This window comes from Pteropus alecto, unplaced genomic scaffold (genome assembly GCF_000325575.1).
Source record: "Pteropus alecto unplaced genomic scaffold, ASM32557v1 scaffold10, whole genome shotgun sequence".
NCBI classification, from domain to species: Eukaryota; Metazoa; Chordata; class Mammalia; order Chiroptera; family Pteropodidae; genus Pteropus; species Pteropus alecto.
Window position 1 is genome coordinate 9,901,237 of NW_006431210.1, and position 16,632 is coordinate 9,917,868.

At 38.4% G+C, this 16,632-nt stretch overlaps 1 long non-coding RNA gene across 1 annotated transcript in view; it reads left to right on the forward strand.

Annotated features, from left to right (window-relative positions):
• The first annotated feature begins 6 nt into the window (after positions 1–6).
• LOC112470275 overlaps positions 7–16,632 on the forward strand; it is a 17,538-nt gene continuing 912 nt past the window's right edge. Inside the window, exons 1-2 of the long non-coding RNA XR_003042915.1 lie at positions 7–330; positions 14,762–14,875. This is a non-coding gene — a long non-coding RNA (uncharacterized LOC112470275). The remainder of the gene's footprint in view (positions 331–14,761; positions 14,876–16,632) is intronic.

Sequence of the window (16,632 nt, forward strand, 5' to 3'; positions counted from 1 at the left end):
GCGCGCGCTGCGGGTTGGGTTTAATCTCGGTCAGGCGAAGTGCACCCGGCTTTCCCGCGGCGAGCTGTGCGCCGCCCGGGGGACGGTTCTCCTGCCACTCTGCCCCGCCACTGAGAGTTACTGGGGCCGCGCTGGACGGAGCACAGCGGGGCGCGACCGCCGCTGGGGCGGAGTCCCGAGACGGCCTAGAGGTGGCTCCTCCTGGCCTGCGGTTCCTGCCTAGCTCCTCCGCCCCCGGGAGCTGGGCCGGAGATTTGAATTGATGAGTGTGCAGGTTCAAGGCTGCACCTTTCCTGGTCACCTCTAAACTGTCCAGCCTAGTGGTTTTGGGTAAGTGGCCCGGGGTGGCAGTGCCCACTGTAGGAAACGAGTGTGCGAGGGTGAATGGGTGTGGCTGAAATGCTAAAAGCCTTATTTTCAAAATGAAAACGCGTGATTTTTTAAATTATTTCCGGAGAAGAATGCTTGGGGTGGGGGCGGTGGATATAAAGTCCATTAGATAGCTGATACACAGGGAACTGTCATTCGTTTCAGAAGTATCTTGCGAGACCCACCAGGTGCAAGGAACTGGAGAAAGACCAGGATCCGCCTTTTGGGGAAGCTTACCTTCTAGTGTTGTGGTAGACGGATTTAGCAAACAAACAAAGTAATGACAGGTTGTGTAGGCTCTGCAGGAAATGCGCAAGAATGATGAAAAACATTATGTGCTCTTTGGTAGAATAGGATGGCTAGAGAATACCACGAGAAGGAAGTGACAGTTGAGTAGCCTCCTAAGAAAAAGGCACAACATACACTTAGACACAACTCTACATACAGGGAGTGTAGGTTCCAGAACCCCCTGAATAAGCCCACGGATTCCATGTTAAGAACCTGTCCCTAAAGCCCTCTAAGGGCTGTTTCTGTGCTTCTGCAGTTTCAGGAGCCTTGCTCGTCCCTTAGAGTTCATAGTGGGGACTATGGCACTGATAAAAGAGGTTCAAGGCATGAATTAAGGAACTTTGGTTTCTAGAGTGTGAGACATAACAGATGCTTGATCGCAGGGAGAATTATACCATCAGCTTGAAAGACAGTTTCTTCAACCTTTCACTGTTTCTCTTTCCATGTCACTATTTTTCTCAGACCCATGAATAAAATGACTTATACGGGGATCAAGAGGAGCTTAATCTTCCTAGAATATCATATTATATTATGATCTGAACAAAGGCTTACTGACATGTTTTGCTAAATCAGTTAAAGACGAAATAAAAAGTCGACTTGCAAGAGAGAGAACCTATTCAGATAGTAATGCATTACCTGAGCAATACCAATAAACTCAATGATGTTTATTAAATATTAGTTTATATAATTGCATAATTATAGAAAGATTGTTTGGATAATATTAGGATGATATTCTCCTGCCCTTTTTATTTTACTCTTTAACTACTTGTTTTGGCTCTTACCAAACTAACAAATATTTTGTTGTGTCTTCTGGGAAAACTAGGAGGGAGCTCACACTGAGTACCTACTATTAGAGCATTGTGCTAGCACTTAGGTATATTACCCCTTTCAATACTAGAACCCACCTTGAAATATGGGGATCAATATATGGGTATATTGGTAACAAAGACATTGAGATTCAGAGAGATTGTGACTTGCCTAAAGTAACAAAACTAGCATCTGGAAAAGCCAAAATTTGAACTCAGATCTTTCTGACCCTAATTCCCTTTAGGCCATGTTGCTGTACTTTAATATTTAAGAGGGAAATATAAGCAAAGTGGGCAAGCAGACTTCTATTTTGATTTTAGAGTTTTATTATGAAAATATACTTTAAGGTAGAGTGTAAAAGAGGCAATTTTGGAACTTCTCTGTATTTTTACATCTCCCTCTATGGGATATTTGCCATCTATTTAGCACCCAAAACCCTACATCACTTGTTCTAAGAGTTCATACTGTCATGTGTCCTTTGAACAATTTCAAGAGTGTTATAAAGTACGATGCTAACATTTTACTGAATGCATCACTATGGATTATTCACAAGCAGTCTTTCCCTGCCCACTAAGTGATCTTTCTGCCAAAAATATGTGTTCCCAGATCTTTATGGAATATTTTGACATGTAAATGCCCCCAGGTCTGTGTGGGCTGGCTGCTCTAGGGACAATTTAATAGATGAAGGAAAATTTTGCAAGTATTTATACAGTTTTTAAGGAATGAGATGGTAAGATTTGTACATTTTTGTTCCTTTCATATCAGATCCTTCACATTTTTCTTTGATGATGTCAGGAAACAAAAATTTTCCTTTCCTAAGAGCAAACATTCATTTTTGTGGTTTTCACAAAATTAAGTTGTCTTTTGCAAATACAATACCATGTTTTTTACTCTGTACACACCTCTGAAAAACATCATTAGTTCAAACATTAAAAATAAGATGCCACTTTTCAGAGCTTAATATTTTTATTAGTAAATGTGTGTGTGTGTGTGTGTGTGTGTGTGTGTTGGAAGCATTTTTAAAATTTTGTCTAACTCCTTACAAACGTATATAAACCTGAAAACAAGTCTTCAACTATGTATATTTGTTTTAAATATAACAAATACTCTCTTTCTAAAAATTTCTTATCTAGATTTACTATTTTTTTCTTATCTAGATTTACTATTTTTTTCTTCTTTATTCTTTTACTTTTTGTTTGGAAATAATGTAGACTCACAAGCAATTGCAAAAAGAGTAGTAAGTCCTATGTACAATTCACCCAGTTTCCCCCATTGGTAGTATCTTACATACCTATAATACATTATTAAAACTAGGAAATGACATCTGACTATCTTCTTCAGGTGTTTAGTTTCTTTGCGTTTCATTATATCAAAAAAAAATGACCATTTGGCAACAATTCGTTTCTATTATGTTTGATTTGGCTCTTTTCCTAATTTAGCAGATGACAAAGTCAACAAGCTTTCCATAGTGCTCATCTGGAATTACAAGTTTACTAAAAAATTATGTGGGTCAACACACTTAAAAATTATTCATTTGTAAGATTTTTGCTTTTTTGCTTCTTATACTGTTCCATATCATTCTGCCCTAATAAACCTGTAAATTTATACAACCCGTGTATGTGTGTGTTTTAATTCATCCTCTGACCACTGAAATGTTTTCAAAGAGATTCCTATTAAAGTAAAAAGAAAAAAGAATGCAGAGCTCCTCATTTGACTGAAGAAAAAAAAAAAGTTTCTAAACATCCAAATGAGAGTGCCATGGTCTATTGGTTCAGAAGTCAGATCTCGTTTATGGCTAGTTCTGGCTCTGCATGGCTTCTAGCCAGAGCAGCTCATGCTTTACTCCACCAGAGAGTAAATAAAGGAAAGGAAAGGAAAAATGTGGAACTTACTTTAAACTGTCTTGAAGTGATGAGGAAAGGTTGATGAGAGGGGAGAATTTGAGATTTTGTGTAGGTATCAATTATGTGTGAATGGCTAATCACATAATCAAGTGATGGCTCTTCTGCATTATATTCTTATTATAAATGAGTAATCAAACATCTTTATTTTTTATTATGGCTCATTTAGAAACTTATTCATCTACTGTGTACCAGACACCCAGTTAGGCACTAGTAACACAGGGACACAACAGGGTCAATTTTTAAATGAGTCTTAAGCTCTTACTATGTGCCAGGTACTTCCTAGATGCTAAAGATCTAATGGAAAGTAAAAATAAAGCTGTTTCCTTCTCTTATGAAACTTAAGTGTCTGGTAAGGGAGACAAATGATCACACAAAAGTAACTTTATAATCCTAATAGGTATTACTAAGAGTAAGTATGTGGTACATGAGGGCATTAAAGTGGAACTCGGCCTATAAATGGCTTCTCCCAGCAAGAGGTGCTTTTAGCCAAGATTTAAAACTGCCTCAGAGTGAATTTGATGTAGAGGTAGAGGAAGAGCAAGGAAGAATGTAAAAAACCTCATGATGGAACCTGCAGGGTTCCAGAGTCTGAAAAAAATGAGGGGGATAATGTAAGATGAGTCTAGAGTAATGGCCCACCATGCAAAGTCTTATAGCCTTGGTAAAGATCCCTATCTTTGGAAACACTGCAAACCAATTGAAGAGTTTTTATTGGGAATAACATGATTTGTGTTTTCAAAAGATCATTCTGGCTTCAATGAGAATTCATTTTTTAAATAAATATGTACTGAGTGCCCACAGTGGGCCAAGTACTAGTTTGTGCACTGAGTATACAGCAGTGGAAAAAAATGGAAAGAGCCCCCATTTTTGAGGATCTTGTAGAAAATACACCAATAGTACACAAGATGATGAGAAGTGCTACACAGAACCCAGGTAAGAATAAAAGGGTAGGGTGGTCTTGCTATTTTATTAGTTTGAACCATTTAAAATTACTGATCTTTTTACATCATTTTTTTTAAACCTCAGAACAACATTAGAATAATAGGTCAACCTGATTGGATGACATTATTAGAGTTTTATTATTCAACCTAATACTTGGAAGAGTCAGAAAAAACCTCTAATGAGGTGATCCAAAGAAAGGTAAGTCATACAGATACTTGGGGGAAGAGCATCCCAAGCAAAGAGCCAGCAAGTGCAAAAACCCTAAAGTAAGAATGCACTCTGCCATATATGAGCAACAAGGAGGCCAGTGTGGCTGAAGAGTAATGGACAAGATGGAAGAATAGTAGTAGGGACCAGATCATGCTGGATCTGGTAGACCATGGTAAGAAGTTGGCTTTTCCTCTTTGAAGTAAGCTGTTGAAGAACTTTCAGCAGAGGAGCTATACAATCTGTCATTTTTTTAAAAGGACTCTTAATGGTAAAATCTAGATGATGGGTATACAGATGGATCACTTAAAATTCTTTCAACTTTGCTGTATATTTGAAATACTTCCTAATAAAATGAGAAGGCTGTTTTAACTGCTATATTGCGAATAGACTTTAGAGGAGGCAAGGGCGAGGTTGGGAAGACCAGTTAGGCTATTGCAATAATTCAGGTAGCAATGGAGGTAGTAATAAGTGATTAGAGTCTGAATAAATTTTGAAGATAGAGCCAATAAGTTTGCTTATGGAATGAATTCGAGATGTGAGAAAAATAAAAGATTACATGTAAGGTTTTAGACCCGAGCAGCTGAAAAGTGGGATTGCCATCTACTGAAATTTGTAAGGGAGTCTAGATCAAGCAGGTTTGGAGGAAAAGACTTTTTGGATGAGGTAAGTTTGAGGTACATGTTGGACATCTAAGCAGAGATATCAAAGAGGCAATTGAATGTACAAGTCAGTAATTCAGAGGAAATATCCAGGTAGGAAATACAAATGTCTGAATCCACCTAAAGATCGGGAATACAAGTACCAGTGACTTGAGAATGAGACAGAGTTTAACCTAAAGCCTGTTACTCATGCTTTTATTCTAGGCTGACTTTGTAGAGAGCTATCAGTTACTGTATATTGCCTTTGAGAATATTTATATGCATTACTGTCTGCAGTTCACTTATGTTCTATAGACTTTAGATTTCTATTGTTAGTCTTATCTTCCCAAGCAGATTATACATTTCTTAAGAAAAGATCTTTATAATGCCATATTCTTAAAAGACATTTTACAATGTTCATATAATAAACCATGCTAATATAGTTTTTTATTATTTTTATTGTCATAAAGCATCAGTTTTCCTATGTCTTTAAGTACTCCTAGCTGTCCTACGAAAATAAAAGTAGAGTTAGAATTTTTGATCTTTTGCCACTCATGCTTATATCATCAGACAAAAGAGACCTTAAGAAGAAAAGGCTCAGCTTTCCTCTTCTATATTGTCTTTATACTCAGACTTCATGTCCAGCAAGACTTTAGTTCAGCAAGAAAGTAGTCCCTAGATTCACTAATTGAACCAACATGGATGACCTGTCCATCCCTTAAATTTAGTGGGAAAATTCTGTACTGTGATTGGCCCAATATGAGTCATATGCTTCACCTCTGATTCACCCAAAAAACACAGGCTATAGGAGAGGAGTGGCTTCCCAGAATTAAAAATGGAGTATTGTCACCAAAATAAGGAAATGGAGATTGATGGTCAAAAACCAACACATACTACACCAGGTAACTCAAAGGCCTAGGTGTTGTTCCTTCCTTAAGCTTATAAAAGAAGTTAGTAATGCCATGGCACTCACTTTGAATCTCTTCCAATTCCATACACAATAGTGCATTTTTCCCTGAATCATTAGGTTGTCAGGTGTTCACTTGTCATTGATGAGTGAACATCACAAAAAAGTAAATGTATGAATATAGAACTTAACCAGCTGGAAGGATCAGTATTTCAGCACATCACTTTCCAGGTTACTCCCACCTAGGTATTGCAGGTAGTTTCTTGTCCTACAATTCTTTCTTATTGTCTGCCTGAAACATTTTTATTTGCCCTCAATACCCTGGGGGTAGGGTGGCTGCTAGCTAAGATGCCTGGGAAACCATTGTAGAAGCAAGTGACAGTGAATCAGCTTAAGTTCATCTTCCAGAAGGACATTTACACAGTGCAGAATCTTAAAAGCAAAATGTGTCTGCAGATATGTCTGTTTTCAGCTTTTTTTCAGCATCACCATTTCCATTTCTACACCAACAGATCACTTTCACCACAAGATGTTTGACCTAACGTATGCACTTTTAACATTTTAGTTCATTTTGCTGCAGGAAATGGATAACTTTGGTGTAAAGAGAATGTTGGCTCTGTTATTCTGGAATTTGGGATGGCTCCTCTAGTTCACTGCTTCCCTGAACACCAAACATAACATTCTCTGTTCTAGGACCTGCTTCAAGTTGGTCATAAGACTGGCAGAAAATCAAACCAAACTAAATGAATAGTTGAAGTTAATCTCACATCCTGGGGCTGTGCATGCCATGGAATAGCCCACTTTTCTTGAGCACGATTCTGATCAGTATCACTCCCCTGTGGTCCTCTTCATCAGAATTTTATGTGTGAAAATTGGGTTTGGGTCTGGTTACTTGAAAAATAAATATGAAATGAAATATAGCTATTAAAATTCTCTATTGTAGAATAAGGTGACATAGGATAGTGTTAACCATGTATTTCAATGTAAAAAGTAGGTTACCAAACAATAAGTTCTAGGTGATTCCAGTACTGTTCAATATTATACAGACATAGAGAAATACTGGAAAAGACACCCAAATGTTATCCTTAAGAAATGGAATTATTAGTGATTTGCTTTGATTTGATTGTTTGCTTTTCAAAACATTTCTGGATGGAATTATATTGTCTTCAGATAAATCAATTTTTAAAGAAAAATAGCTTTATAATACCAATACCCCAGTCGAAACACACAAAATATATAACCAAAAAACTAGATCTAATTATGATTCTCAGTGCTCAAAACCGTTCTAGTTTTTTCTCTTACATATATCAGTTGTTAAATTGCATTTTAAAAGAAACTTACTGGATGCTGGGAGTAAATGAACAATACAGGTATGGCTTTTGCTCTTGTAAAACTGTCTTGTGGAGATACAGCAAGTAAGCTGGCAGAAACAATCCAGCATGTCATGGTTAATAACAGTTTGGTGCAGTCTCTGTCAGAACACCTAACCCTCCTTTTCCACACTAAATCTGGCTGCGGTACATCAGCTGAGAAGCACGTTGCACTCACACAGTGACATTCTCTGTTAGTGCTTCAGTTTGAGCCACATCCCCATCTTTGTCTACATAGTAGCATTCGGTTCAGTTATTAGAATAGTGTTCAACTGTTTGAGTATATATTTGCTCTTATTTTATAAAAAATGAAAGTGCAAATACTAGTTATAGAAATGTAGGTCTCATAAATGTAATTTGAATGCTATAAAGATTGAAATCATTAGGCATGCCAGAAGCAATATATTGTTAGCCTCAATTAGACAACCAGACAGTCATGAAACAAAGGCCAGTAAACTGAGTGAAGGAAAAGAAGAAAATCAGATAACAAAAACAGAATCCTAGAAACATTTATTGTTAAAGGTGGCACCTAAAAATTTAGATATGTTTAGAGATTTTGATCTGTATAGTTCTCCATGAAAAGATTCCTCCTAAAGCATGTAAGTTTGTTTGATTTTTAGGTAGATTTTTAGATATACCTAAGTTTTGAAAGTTGGGAACTACCTGTGGTGGCTCACCATTGCCTACTTACCACATCAATGCTGTTTAAATTAGTAAGTTTATAATGACACTGAGAAAAGAAAGAATTTACAAGTCTCCTATAGAAGTTGCTATGGTAACTCACTAAATTTTATGGTAATGATCACCTGTGGCAAATATTTTTCTGCTCTCCAAAATATTTTGAGTTTGAATCCAATTACGCCCCTAAATATAGGGAGAAGGGAGGAGAAAGGAGTTTTTAAGGAGAAGGGAGAATGAACAATAGAGGAAATTGTCAACACCAAGAATATGTAAAGTTCTATAGGACAAATGATAAGATTTCTTGAACAAATAAGTTACCTTAATAAATTAAAAGAGCTTTAAGAGACCTAACAACCAAACATAGTATGTGGATCTTGATTTGACAGACCAATTATAAATAAACATTTTTTTAAACAATAGGAAAATTTGACCACAAATTGGATATTAAATGATATTAAGGGATTATCATTAATTAAGGGTTAATGATTTTGTCAGTGTCATAACGACATTATGGTTGAGTTTTTGAAGACGGTCTTTTGCGTATCAGAGACATATAGTGTATGATTTAAGGATGAAATTTTATGATCTCCAGGATTTCCTTCAAAATACTTCAGAGGGAAGGACGGAAGTGGCAGGACAGATGGAACAATATTAGGTGAGGATTGATAAGTGTTAAAGCTGAGTGAAAGAAATATGGGAGGATGGGATATAATACCATATTCTCTATTATGTGTGTGTGTTTTAAATCTTCCATAACAGAAAGTTAAAATTTAAATCAATAAACACGTACATACTTACAGATATACATAAAAGCTTTCGGGCAGCTTATTTCAGGCAGCTTACACCTGACTTGTGCCCTGGAGAATAGACTGAGTGAATGAATACAAAGAACTATAACATTGGGATCCCTGAGCCAGGTATGTGGGTGCACTTGTCTAAATGTAAAATCCTGAGGAAAGGAGCATCTCCTTTTATTTGTTGTAAAACCACTGAGGGGAAGTGCCACCATGCCAGTAACAGCCACTGTGAAAAAAGGAAGCTCAATTCAAGTCACTTCTTTCAGATGGTCTGTGTGTCCACAGGTGATCAAAGTAGAGGTAGCTGAAGCTTTCACTGATACCTGGAGCTTAGGTCTAAGTTGGGATGTAATTATCTCAACTAGGGCTTCATTAGGTATAAGGACACTGTGCTTAAATCCTGTGTGTCAGCAGTGGAAGTTGACAAGGGCCTTGCTTTCCAAGGGCACAGCTTAGGAATGTTTCAGAGTCAGCAATGACACCAGGCTCTCAGATTCCACAGCAGCTAGGGTACCACCTTCTAGAGCAGCCAGCTGTGATAATGATCTCTGGGCTTCCTAGACACATGGGGGAAAGGAGGTGGAACCAGAAGGGGAGATCTAGAATTCCCACTAATCCAGGCATGTGGAACATGTGTTGACAAACCAGAGACATCTCTATGGTGAGACGTGCATTCTTCAGCTGGTGAAGCAGAGTTTACTCATTACCCAGTTTTCGTATTGCACAACTGTATCATTATAGTTTATGGAAACAACTCAGACTATGATTCAGAGTTATGACCGGAGTATTTCTCTCACTCCCTTGTCCCTTGTGTAATCTCGGACAGGTTGCTCTTCTTTAAATTAGGATAATAAATACCTTGCCTTTCTATCCCCAGGGTTGTTGTGAAGATCTTATGAGATATGGAACTGTAATTTTTGTGAACTATCACATGCCATACAAATGTTAGGCATCATTATTACTGTAAGTGACTAGGTGATTTGTATCTGAAAGCCCCTTATTTTCTTTTGATTCTTTGTTAACAATAACTGTCTAATTAATACGTTATAAGATTAGATAATAAAAAACAACTACAGAGAAGTTTAGCATATAGCATGATCTTCCTACATTCTCCTATGTTACATAGGAATTCCTGGGAATAAGAAAATCTTATCCAGTTAATGTCTTATAGTTATATCCTTGAATACATGCTCATCAATTTAGCAGACAAATAAGGTACTATATATTCCATAAATAAAGCCGATTACTATTTTATAATCTCAATTTTATAAGTCAATATTTCCTCTGTTTAGCAATGCAGGAGTTGGCAAACTATGTCCCATGGAATGAATCTGGCCACCACCTACTTTGGCATGGCCTGCAAACTAAGAGTTTTAACATTTTGAAATAGCTTTTTTAATTGAAAGAACAATATGACATATGAAAATTATATGAAATTAAAACTTCAATGTCTATTTATTGGAACACAGCCACATGCATTTGTATATGTACTATCTATGGCTGCTATGGCAGTTGAGTAGTTGTGAGAAAAACTGCATGGTCCACAAAGCCTGAAGTATTTATTCTCTGCCCGTTTACAGAAAGTTTGCCTATCTCTAAAATAGAGGATTCAAGGGGACAAATAAAAACTTTTTTCTAGGTTACTAGCTTTCTCTTAGGATAAATAAACCTGGAATGTATGGACTCAAATTATGCATATGCAATAAGAGGAATTTAAGGTTATGATTTTAATATGCAATGACTAGTTTTGACCCAATTTAAAAATTTGTATGTAGAAAATATAATAAATATAAATAGAATACAATAAATTTTTTAAAAATTTTCCATTTTGCTCAATGTTGGTGGTAAAGACAATAGGGAGTATAATTCTCTGATTAACACAATAGAATCTGACTCTGGCTACGGAAGAAAGAGAGTTTATTGGAACAAAGATTCTTGAGCAGTTCCAGAATTGAGGGAAAAACTGGAGATCATGACTTTTGGAAGGACAGGAAACTGGAAAACTTCTAGGCCTTCTCCCAGGGCACTTCTACAAGGCTTCTAGAGCCTTCCATTTGAATTTTGGGGAAAAATAAACTAACGGGCCCAGTTTATGGCCCAGTAGCCAAAGAGATGGAGTAATACGATTGGGAGGCTCACTGGAATCCCATGGTTGGAATGGAGAAAGAACAAAGGGGAAGAAAGGAGGGAGAAGGGATGCCAGGCAGACAAGTACCAATAGATGTACTCACAGGGAGTTTGTCAGGAAACATGGACTTTAATCCTAACTTTAGCACCAAGTGGATGAATGTAATAAGTCATCTCCTTCGGCTCCAGTTAGGGGTACTCCCAGGATATGTTAGTATAAAAGCAGGGATACAATTAGATCCACTTACCATAAAGCTACTTATTGGCCACAGTATGTAAAACTCATCCTCAGAACAATATTTTTATCCTCAGAACAATATTTTTATTGTTAAGTTAAATAACAATATCTTTCCAAGAATCAAATTAAAAGATAATTGTCCGCTATCCCTTCATTCAACACTGCACTAGAGTTTCAGCCAGCACAATAAGACAAGAAAGAAAAAAGACATAAGGAATGTAAAGGAAGAAAAAAGTTATCATTTTTTACAATGTGATCGTATACATATAATATTCAAAAGAATCTATAAACTATTACAATTAGTGAGTGAATTGAGTTATGTCACTGGATGAGGATCAGTATAAAAAAATTAATTTCTATACCAGCGACACAATAACAAAAATAAATGAAAAATTTAAATGCCACTATTTACAACATCAAAAAACATTAAATATGTAGGAGTAAATAAAATGAAAGATGTGTAGCCAAATTCATCAAATTATCTATAGATTAATGCAATCCCAATGAAGGTCTCAGAAGATTTTTTTTAGTGGAAATTGACAAACTGATTCTAACATTTATAAAGAAATGCAAAAGGTAAAGAATAGCTGAGGTAATTTTGCAGAAGAAAAACAAAGCTGAAGGATTTATGCAACTAGATATCAAAACTGGTAGGGTGACCAACTGTCTTCATTTGACAGGGATTGGGCAGTTTCCTAGGACATATAGTTCTGCTTTAAACCCCAGAAAGTTACATATATCAAATCATTATGTTGTACACCTTCGACCAATACAATGTCATGTGTCAGTTATTTCTCATTCAAACTGAGGTGAGGAGGAATCAAAATGTACTGGGAAAAACAGAACAAGTCAGTCAACCTAAGACTTAGTATAGAGCTATAGTTATTAAGGCAGTGTGATATTGGCACAACTATGAACAACTAAACCAATAAAAGAGAACAGAGAGATCAGAAATAGACCCATTCACGTTTTGTCATTTGACTATGCTAAAAATGGCACAGCGGTAGTCCATTTGGGAAAGGATGGTCATTTCCATAAACGATGCTGGGTAATTGGCTATCCATATTAAAAACAAACTTAAGTCCTAACTTATAACACAAAAAATAAACTCCAGGTGAATCATATGTCTAAGTATGAAAAGTAAAATAATAAAGATTTTAGGAAGAAAATAGAATATCTATATGACTGTGTTATGGAAAGATTTCCTAAGTAAGACACAGAATATGCTAAAATAAAGGGAAAAAATTGATAATTGGACTAAATTAAATTTAAATGTTTGTATTCATTAAAAAATATCTTTAAGAAAGTAGAAAAGCAAGCCAAAGAGTAGAAGACATATGTGACAATATGTTTATATATTATACATTATATATAATTATATGTATTAAATATAATTCATACATAAAATTAGATGTACAAATGCAAATATATGTTTATGTTATATAAATATATTTGTATTAAAATATAAAATATATAATATATCTTATCTATAAATTACATATATCTTTTACTCTATATGTGTGTATCTAGATCAATATCTACATCTGAACCTACATATATCATTTGTTAGATAAATATCTGACGAACTCATGTAGAATATAAAAACAATTCCCATAAATCAATAAGAAAAAGACCTATGAAATGGTGCTTGACTTCATTAGTCACCAGAGAGATTCAAGTTAAAATCACTATGAGATAATACTCTATATCCAATACGATAGCTAAAGTGAGAAAGACAGGCAATACCAAGTGCTGGTAAGGGGCAACTAGAACTTCCACACATTGTTAAAACAATATCAACTGGTACAACCGTTCCGGGAATGTCTACTAAAGATGAACACACTCATACTCCAAGACCTAAAGAATCCACTTCTAGGTATCTAACATACATTTTCCTTAATGGGTTTAGAGTTAAGGTCACAAATTCAAATGCATACCAAGAGAGGTCAGGCAAGTCATACCAATTGCTGACCAGAAGGGCACTTTCAGTGGAAGTGATTTAAGCATATATGCTGGACACTTTGGCATCGGTGCCCTTCAATTTCATTTACTTTCCTCTGGAAACAGCCCCTGCTGCCATATCTAGACCTCAAGGTTCTGCCTTTCTTTCTCAGTGGCTGCTTGCTCTGGGTAGACACCTTACCCATGCCAGGTGCCATGGCTGGAGTTGGTGCCCTGCCCAGATCCCCTTGCGGGGGCAGTGCACCATCCCTCAGCTGCTGTGAATGTTGCCTGCAAGCAGCTCACAACTGCCCTCTTCTCTTGAATCACTTTGGCCCAAAATGCTTGAGAAACTGCTCTCCCCTGGAGGCAGCCCACACCCAATAACTGATGGAAATGGGGGTTCAAAAACCAGGCTCCATTGCTTCAAGAGGAGATAGCTGCAATATCATTTGCTCTCCAGACCCCACTGTGGGGCCAGACTGAGGCTAGACTTGCCAGGCTAGACTTCCGCTACATCTTGCTTTCTCCCACAAGCACTCCCCCATAAATCACTTGTGCCAGATCCTTCTGCTTCCAAGGAACCCAAGCAAAATCATAGAGACCATAAGATCTTTCCCCAAAGAGTTGGCAAGCCTAGGCACTGAAACCATCATATCAATGGCAACACAACCATGGACTGTGGAACTCCATTTCTTCCCTTACCGAGTTGTGCTTACTGGCTTTCCTTTGATTTCGTAAAAGCCCCCAGGAGCTTTCCAGTAATTCCCCTTTTGTTTAAAGTCAGCCCAAGTCCATTTCTCATCCCTGAAACCAGTATAACCTTAACTAATATGATAGGCGATCCAGGCCTGACCTGACATAGCTCTGGAGATATGACTCAATGTTTGGTGGGGTAACATCAGTTGGAATCCTGAGGGGAAAAGTTAATTTTAATTGATTACTCTCCTATTCCTTTGGCATCAGTGGCTAGAATCCTTCAGGAATTCGCCTTGCTGAGGAGCTAATTTGTTACCCAGAGCTCTTTACCTGAGACCTTCTCCATTCCCTTGAGGCAAAGAAAGTTAAATTCCTTCCACTGATAATCATCCTCTTACATCTCTTTGTTTCCAGGCCTGTTCAGGAAGGCTCTAGAATCTCTCTGAGGCTTCTTATTCCTAAAATGTACTTTTCTCCATCCTCTTATTCTCTCCGTGTGTGTGCACGCATGTTAAGTGTGTCTGCACACGTGTGGGAAAAGCAGGAGTGAGGGGATGGGGGAGTCACAGGAGGGTGCTCAGATTTCAACTCACTCAACTATGGGTTATAACAAAAGGGTGACACGACACAAGCCTGGTTAGTTCCACTCAGAATTATTCACTGATTTGTCAGAAAATCGATCCTTCCGGCCCAGACTTTTCTCTCTCAGCTTTTGTTGAAGCCCGTGCTTGTGCCTCTACAGCAATTTTATGTAGTTTAGCCCAAGACAAGTTTCATCCCAAGCCCAATGTGGAAGATGGCAGGATAATATTTTAGGGCAGTAACCTACATTCTGTTTTCCAGCGGACATGGCCTCCTCTCTCCTTCCTCCATTCAGGCAGACGTGCGACAGGGGAGACATGCTACAGAGTGGAGGCTAAATGTTGACGAGTATTTCCGGCTTCTTCCTAATGACAGGTAGGTACCATAAACTGACGATGGTCCACTGACCTTAGGGCACCCACAGATGAGGTTTGGCCCACACACGACTTTTTAAAAGTTCAATGTTGGCCAGTTTACCACAGTCCCCAACACTCCCTATTGTCTATTACAGTTGACATTACCTTCTGTGTGCACCTCTCTATGCACCAGGCCGAAACTCATCATGGAAGATGATGTTAGGTTCCCCAAGAAGCAAACGTTCTCCTCTCTGAGGAAGAGGCAGGAAGACTCAGAGGGGAAGGTTTCCTTCGGAGGAGGGAGAGCCTGGGGTTATAGTCGATAATGAGCCAGCATCTACTCTTAGCATCATGGAGAATAGGAAGCAGTAGATTCCACAGTTCAATTCTGGACTCCGGGGACTGGATCCCACTTGGGTCCAAATGCCTGAGGAGGTGGGGGAGCTACAGAAGGGGCTGTGTTGAAGGAGCAGTATTCCCAAGATAGGAGAGAGAAAGAGGGGTGTATGTGAGGGCCTAAAGTCACAGTGAGGAAATGCTCCCTCCCAACCACCCTTTAACTGTCCTTCCCCTTTCCCACGTGATTCATCCACTGAACAGATATTAAGTGTCCATTATGTGTCAGGCATTGTCCTAGGGGCTGGGGATACAGCACTGAACAGACTTGTGGAACTCATATTGTGCAGAGTAAATCTCCCTCCTTCCTTCCCTCCCTCCCTCCCTCTCCCTCTCCCTCTCCCCACCCACTGTCTCTCTCTCCATCTCCTCATCCAGATTCTGGAAGGTCTCATACCTTCAAGAAAGAGGTTGGAAACGGAGACCCCGAGGAGTGAGTAATCTTCTCCCTGCCTTGTAACCGTTTGCTGACTCTCTGATCCCCAACGAGAATATAAGGTCCAGTAGGGCAGGGACTGCATCTCTTTGGTCACTGCTGTGTCCCAAGTAGTGCCTTGAGAAGTGCCTGGAACATCATAGATTCTCGATACCTGCTTGTTGAATGAATGAATGAATGAGTGAATGAATGACCAGCCAAGTAGTTAGGGACAGAGTTGGCCTCAGATGCCACATGTCTTGAATCCCTGTCCAGGCTCTTTCCAAAATTATAGGTTAGCAGAGGGAAAGTCAGCATTTTTCACAAGGGCTTGTAACCAAAAACTAAGAGGGGAAAAAAAGCATAATAGGATATTCAATGACAGGAATAGTTTTAAAAGCACATATGACCATGGCAGAAGTCTAGAAGAGCCTGACCTAGTGGAGGCAGCCTTGAGCTTTGTGCAATTCATTCTCACCTAGGAATAGACATATTCCAGGGGTAAAGGGCTCCCCAGGGAAAGTGTCCCACTTACCCAGAGCGCTCACTCTCTTGATATCCTCTTCCTCCACCCAACATGGAGCCAGTCTCTCTGCTGTTACCTGGCCTATGGTGGGGTGCTTAGCAAACCTACAAATTAAGAGCCTCAGTAATTGGCTCTAAGGAGTTTACAGACTTTGGGGGAAGACAACATATGTGCTTCTGAAACTTCAAAGCACAATGATGGCTATGACAGTGATTTCTCTGCACACAATTTAAATGACAACCTTAGGCAGGACAGATAGGTGAGAGGCCACCATGAGAGAAGACAGTAATGTGGGTCTGAGGCTTGACAGAAGGGAAGGGAGGCTCCTGCTCAGCATCCCTTCCTCCTCCTTTTGATTGCAGCCCCAACCCACTACACAGTCTTGGTGGGATTATCAGTTCAAGTGCTACAGCCAAAGGGTATGTGTGACTGAGTAACC